Source organism: Balaenoptera musculus, chromosome 15 (assembly GCF_009873245.2).
Source record: "Balaenoptera musculus isolate JJ_BM4_2016_0621 chromosome 15, mBalMus1.pri.v3, whole genome shotgun sequence".
In the NCBI taxonomy this organism is placed as follows: domain Eukaryota; kingdom Metazoa; phylum Chordata; class Mammalia; order Artiodactyla; family Balaenopteridae; genus Balaenoptera; species Balaenoptera musculus.
In genome coordinates this window covers 66433129-66439333 of record NC_045799.1, presented here as the reverse complement: position 1 = coordinate 66439333, position 6205 = coordinate 66433129, and positions in this window count along the sequence as shown.

Genomic DNA, 6205 nt, shown 5'->3' with positions numbered 1-6205 from the left:
CAGCTGTGGGCAGTGGGGATGGACATGGGGGCTCTGTCCTGGATCCCCTCCAATCTTCACTCCCTTGCCCCTGCAAAAGGAATATCATCCCAAACCTGGTCTGAGACCAAACCGCACTGCGTGACTCTCCCTCTGGAAAGAAATTAACATTCCTGATAAAATGCTTAACCATTTTTCTTATGAAATTTACTAGCATTAAGATTTATACCGGGAAACTAGTTTTCTACCCATCAACCAGCTGACTGTTGTTTGTCAGTCAAGAAAATAGTGGACTTTAATGGAACGTTCCCTCTCTCTCTCTCTCCCTCATCTAACAATGATGATTTAATCATTCTCTCGTCCTATAAAATGTCTCTACCAAAATAGAGGTCAGAAGAATGGTCATCCTTGTTGGGGGTGGGCAGGGGGGCCGAGGGAGCTTTCTAGAGTTCTGCAAATGTTCTAAAATTCAGCAAGCTCTACACTTAAGATTGTACAGTTTACTCTATGTAGATGATACTGTAATAAAAGGTAATTTTTAAAAAATGTCCCTACCAAGTGTGGATCTTTGAACTAGCCTCCCTGAGGAGTTACACTGGCACGAAGACTGTAATAAAATTTTGGCATAGGCTTGCAAAAAAACCATTTGAAAAGTTTTCCTTAACACTTCCCTCTAATCTTCAGGGCCCTTTTCCTCTTCCTCCCCAAAGGGAATACTCTCTGAGTGGGAATCTGTTGTTTTTGTCTTCCCAGAATCCTTCCCCCACTTTTCTGGTTCCAATGCTGATTTTCCTTTGAGGAAACACTCCTCCCTGCCGTCTTTTTTTTTTTCATTTTTATTGGAGTATAGTTGGTTTTCAATGTTGTGTTAGCTTCTGCTGTACAGAAAAGTGAATCAGTTATACATATACATATATCCACTCTTTTTTAGATGCTTTTCCTATATAGGTCATTACAGAGTATTGAGTAGAGTTCCCTGTGCTATACAGTACGTTCTTATTAGTTATCTATTTTATGTATAGCAGTGTGTATGTGTCAATTCCAGTCTCCCAGTTTATCCCTCCCCACCCCACCACAACCTCCCTGTGGTCTTCAAGGAACTGTCAATCAAAGTACAAAGTGGGCAGGCACAAGATCCAAATTAGGCCATTTGGAGGCTTTATCCTGGAAATCTGAATCTGGATAGCAGACACAAGGATTTAGCTCACTAGTGGGGCTGGGAAGGAAACTTCCAGACTGTTACCTTCTGCTAGATCCCCACATTTGCCCTGGGACCTCCCTTTCTGAGGCCTGATTATTTCCCTTTCACCTTCCAGTATATAAGCTACCTCCTTCTCAAAAAAAATTGCTTCTTCGCTAATGTTGGCTAGCGTTAATTTCTGTTACCTGCAACCAAGGAACCCCCCTGATCACCTAGGCCTCCCCAAAAGGAACCTTGTTTTTGCAGAAGAGACAGTTTAGTTGCTTTTGCAGAGCACACACCCTCAGCAAGGTGACCAGGGCACTTCTGTCAGAAACAAATGCTTAATTAGAAGGAGAACTGGGACCCTGGAGTGAACTAGGACTCTCCCTGGTGGACCACATGCAGTCATCTTACACCTTGGCCACTTAAAAGTCCACCCAAATTGACAGACCCGAGTGAGATTTCCTGTGTTGAGTCAAGTTAAGCTGAAGGCTCCACTACTGCTGGCACCCTTCCTTCAATACCTTTACGTTTCAGCTGTTCAAACACACTCCTGTGTCCTGTGCTGGTAGATCATGGGAATAATGCAGCAGCAGCCACAGTTGGCATCATTTATGTTGAAACTATGATGGTGTTTGAGCTTCAAACCTCCACCTTTCCTTCTTGACGAATGAAAACATTCTTATCAAATACTTTCGCTATGGGATACCTTTAAGCCTCATTTTTCTCATCTGTAAAATGGTCACAATAATACTGAGGTTTGTTGCAGGGTTAGAAGGTGACTGTGTATGTCCAGCCCAATGTCTGGCATGCCATATATCATTATTTCTAAGACATTTTTTTTTCACATTTTAATATCTCTAAAATTGACCTGCATCTTATGATCAATGGCATACAGTTTATTTTCAGTGGTTTTTTTTTTTCTTATTAATACAGAAAATAATGGTGCATCTTAAGATCAGTAGTGTCTTAGATTCAACAAAGCATAGTAGTAGATGCTCAATATATGAATTACCATAATGAATTTTTAACTTAGCAAATTTAATTTAGTATTTTTAGCTTAGTAAACATTTAAAATTCTTACTTTGAGCTCTGCAAGCTATCAATCTCTAGAGAGGAAACAGGGCCTCCTGCAAATTTGCCCCCTGCAAATTTCTCTTGCGGTTTCTTCTCTAGCTGGACATACCATATCAGGAAGGGAATTCTTGAAGATGCGGTTCAGCTTAGCCAAGTTGACATCTAGAACCACCACAGGCTATCACTGAAAGCCTAGTGAATGCTGGCACTAGCCTATGGAATCAGGCTTTATGAGATGGCAGTCAAGATAACTGAGAGATTATACCAATTTTCTAAGAGCCTGGCAAGAAGAGGAACAGACATAAAATGTAACAGGAAGCTGTGTTACTCCAAAAATATCGCAGGATCGGATGATGTGAAAACCTCCACGGAACATTGGACCATGACACCATTCGCATCGGGATGAGCTGCAATGAAGGAAACATCAAATCTACTAAAGGAAAGACAGTTTGCTTGACTCTATGTACGACTCAAAGTACTATAAAACATGGCCCTTCTCATTATTGAGCTTACCATCTCACTGAGGAGCTAAGACATACGCAAGTGAAAAATTAAATGCTGAAAACTAAACATGTGTATACAAAGTAATAATAAATAAAATTCTTACTTTGATAATTTTATCAAAGTTCTTCATGTGTATAATATCAATTCTACAAGGCTTGTTATCAAAATAAACAGTATGCCTACTCCTTCCACGCCAGGGAACCACTTTCAACTTTTAGCTGATTCTTTTTGTGTTTCTCTCCATATGTCTAAACAACATATTGTTGCTTTTCTTGTTTCCTCCCTCCCTCCCTCCCTCTCACCGCCTCTCTCCCTCTCTCTCTCTCTCTTTCAGCTTTAGGCGTTTCCTATTGACTTCCTGCTAAGGAAGATAAGAATTTAACCTTAATCATCCCACCTCTGCCATCACAAACACCTCAACCCTCCTAAAAGTGTTGTCTCGTAATTTCATTTGAACAATAATTAGTAAATGCTACTCACTAAGCTTGAGCTTAGCTATGTACTCAACTATGATTAGTTTTCCTTTTCTGGAAAATATTGTTTACCTTATTCTTTACTTAATAATTACCTTTAAAAAAATGTACCTACTTTCTATGAATTCATCCCTAATTCAACTTCAAACTGTCCCATCCTTGCCACACAGACACATGAGGTGTTCTATCGCTTCAACTTTTTGAAGACATGTCTCCCACAGCATCCTGACAGGGGCCCTAAACTCTAGGTTTATGGTAAGGCCACCATGTTGAGATGGCCCTTCACCCTCACCTGGGCACTGACTTTGTCTCACTCTTATTGCTGACCTCACACATTCTTGTTATTCCCCCCACACTGGCCCTCTTTTGATAGAGCAACTCTTCCAGTGGCTTCTGGAGGAACAGTATTTGAGAGGTTTACTTCTGAGAATTTACATGTCTGAAATTGTCTTTATTTCACGCTTATGCTTCATTAATAGTTTGGGCATATGATTCTAGGTTAAAGTGTATTTTCCCCAGAATTCAGAAGCCATCAGCTTCCAACTTCCAGTGTTACTGTTGAGTTGTCTGATGTTATCCTGATTCTCAGTCATTTATATGAAACTTGTTCTTTCCCTCTGAAAGTTTCCAGGATCTTTTCCCTGTCCTCAGTGTTCTGAAATTTCATGAAGATGAGTCTTGGCATAGGTCTAATTTTATCAATTGTGCTAGATACTTAATGGGCCCTATTGTTCTGGAGACACACATCCTTCAGTCCAAGAAATGTTCTCAACATTTTTTAAAGACTCTCTTGGGGACTTCCCTGGTGGTCCAGTGGTTAAGACTCTGCGCTTCCATTGCAGGGGGCATGGGTTTGATTCCTGCTAGGAGAACTAAGACCCCTGCATGCTGCACACAAAAAAAAAAAAAGATTCTCTCCCCTCTACTTTCTCTAACTCTGTTTTAAGTTAGGCTCCTAGACTTATAAAAAAAATTTTTTTTCTTTTAGTTAAGACTACTACATTTATTTTTTTCCAGTAGATACTACTTAGTATTAAGAGCTCTAATTCTTTGGAACTAATTTCTTTTATAATTGGAAAAACTAAAATTGTGCATGAAGTCAGAAAGAAATGTATGTAGGAAGAAAAACAAATGGATACCTCAAATGGCTCATAAAAGGAAAAAAAACCAAACTCAGTCCTAACCAGACTTATGAATTCCTTTTGGTGATCTTAAATACTGATAAGTATATCAAGGTAGGAGAAAAGAAAGCAAACCTTTTTGGAACCTTCATTGTATTACAATGAAAGCATTTGCTTACTTCTAAATGATTTGCATACTGGTAGGACTGAGTTACACTTCTTTACATTTTAATCTATATGCTAAATATAATTCAGTAAAAATATCTATATCTACATGTACGCTTAATTTCTAGTAGAAGGCTATATGAAAATTTTGACTTTGAAACTAGGATCGTAGAATTCTGGTTCTAAATTTTAAAAAGCCAAGGAAAGACCATTAAAAACTACACATACATAATCTTAGGCTCTTCTTAGCTAATTTCTCCACAAAGCAAAAATGGTAACAATTATAATGGTTCCATCGGGGAACAGTTGTACAGCCCAGAGTGCGTGCTCCTCTAGCTCCTAGAATTTCCTCTCCTATTCTTTAGCTTTTTTTGTTCTTTTGTTCCACTTCCTGGGAGATTTCCTCAACTTCATTTTCCAACGCTTCTAATAAGTTACTCATTTTTGTAAGGGTATATTCGATTTACAAGAGCTCTCTGCTGTGTGAATTCTTTTTTTTTTAAACATCTTTATTGGAGTATAATTGCTTTACAATGGTGTGTTAGTTTCTGCTGTATAACAAAGTGAATCAGCTATACCTATACATATATCCCCATATCCCCTCCCTCTTGCGTCTCCCTCCCACCCTCCCTAACCCACCCCTCTAGGGGGACACAAAGCACCGAGCTGATCTCCCTGTGCTATGTGGCTGCTTCCCACTAGCTATTTTACATTTGGTAGTGTATATATGTCCATGCCACTCTCTCACTTTGTCCCAGCTTACCCTTCCCCCTCCCTGTGTCCTCAAGTCCATTCTCTCTGTCTGTGTCTTTATTCCTGTCCTGCCTCTAGGTTCATCAGAACCCTTTTTTTTTAGATTCCATATATGTGTGTTAGCATACGGTATTTGTTTTCTCTTTCTGACTTACTTCACTCTGTATGACAGACTCTAGCAAGACCTGTATGCAAAAAACTATAAGACACTGATGAAAGAAATTAAAGACAATACAAACAGGTGGAGAGATATACCATGTTCTTGGATTGGAAGAATCAACATTGTGAAAATGACTATACTACCCAAAGCAATCTACAGATTCAATGCAATCCCTATCAAATTACCAATAGCATTTTTTTTACAGAACTAGAACAAAAAATTTTACAATGTGTATGGAAACACAAAAAGACCCTGAATAGCCAAAGTAATCTTGAGAAAGAAAAATAGAGCTGGAGGAATCAGGCTCCCTGACCTCAGACTATACTACAAAGCTACAGTAATCAAGACAGTATGGTACTGGCACAAAAACAGAAACATAAATCAATGGAACAGGATAGAAAGCCCAGAGATGAACCCATGCACATATGGTCACCTTATCTTTGATAAAGGAGTTAAGAATATACAATGGAGAAAAGACAGCCTCTTCAATAAGTGGTGCTGGGAAAACTGTGTGAATTCTTAGAATCACATCTTGATCCTTTTTTCATGGACACAACATTTTATCTAAGGATATTGATAGTTTTTTATTACTTGAAGTTTTCTTCTCCAGGCATATTGTTTCCTCCAAGATGCTGTCTGCTCTTGGTTCTATTTGTCTGTTATATGAAATGCCTTCCTTACATATGGATCTTTGGGTGGCTGTTCAAGTTTAACAACAGGGCTCTAATATGTTATCTGGGAATTTCTGTAGGTGTGGGCGGGACTTGGTGGGTGAGGCTTTTTTTGTGAG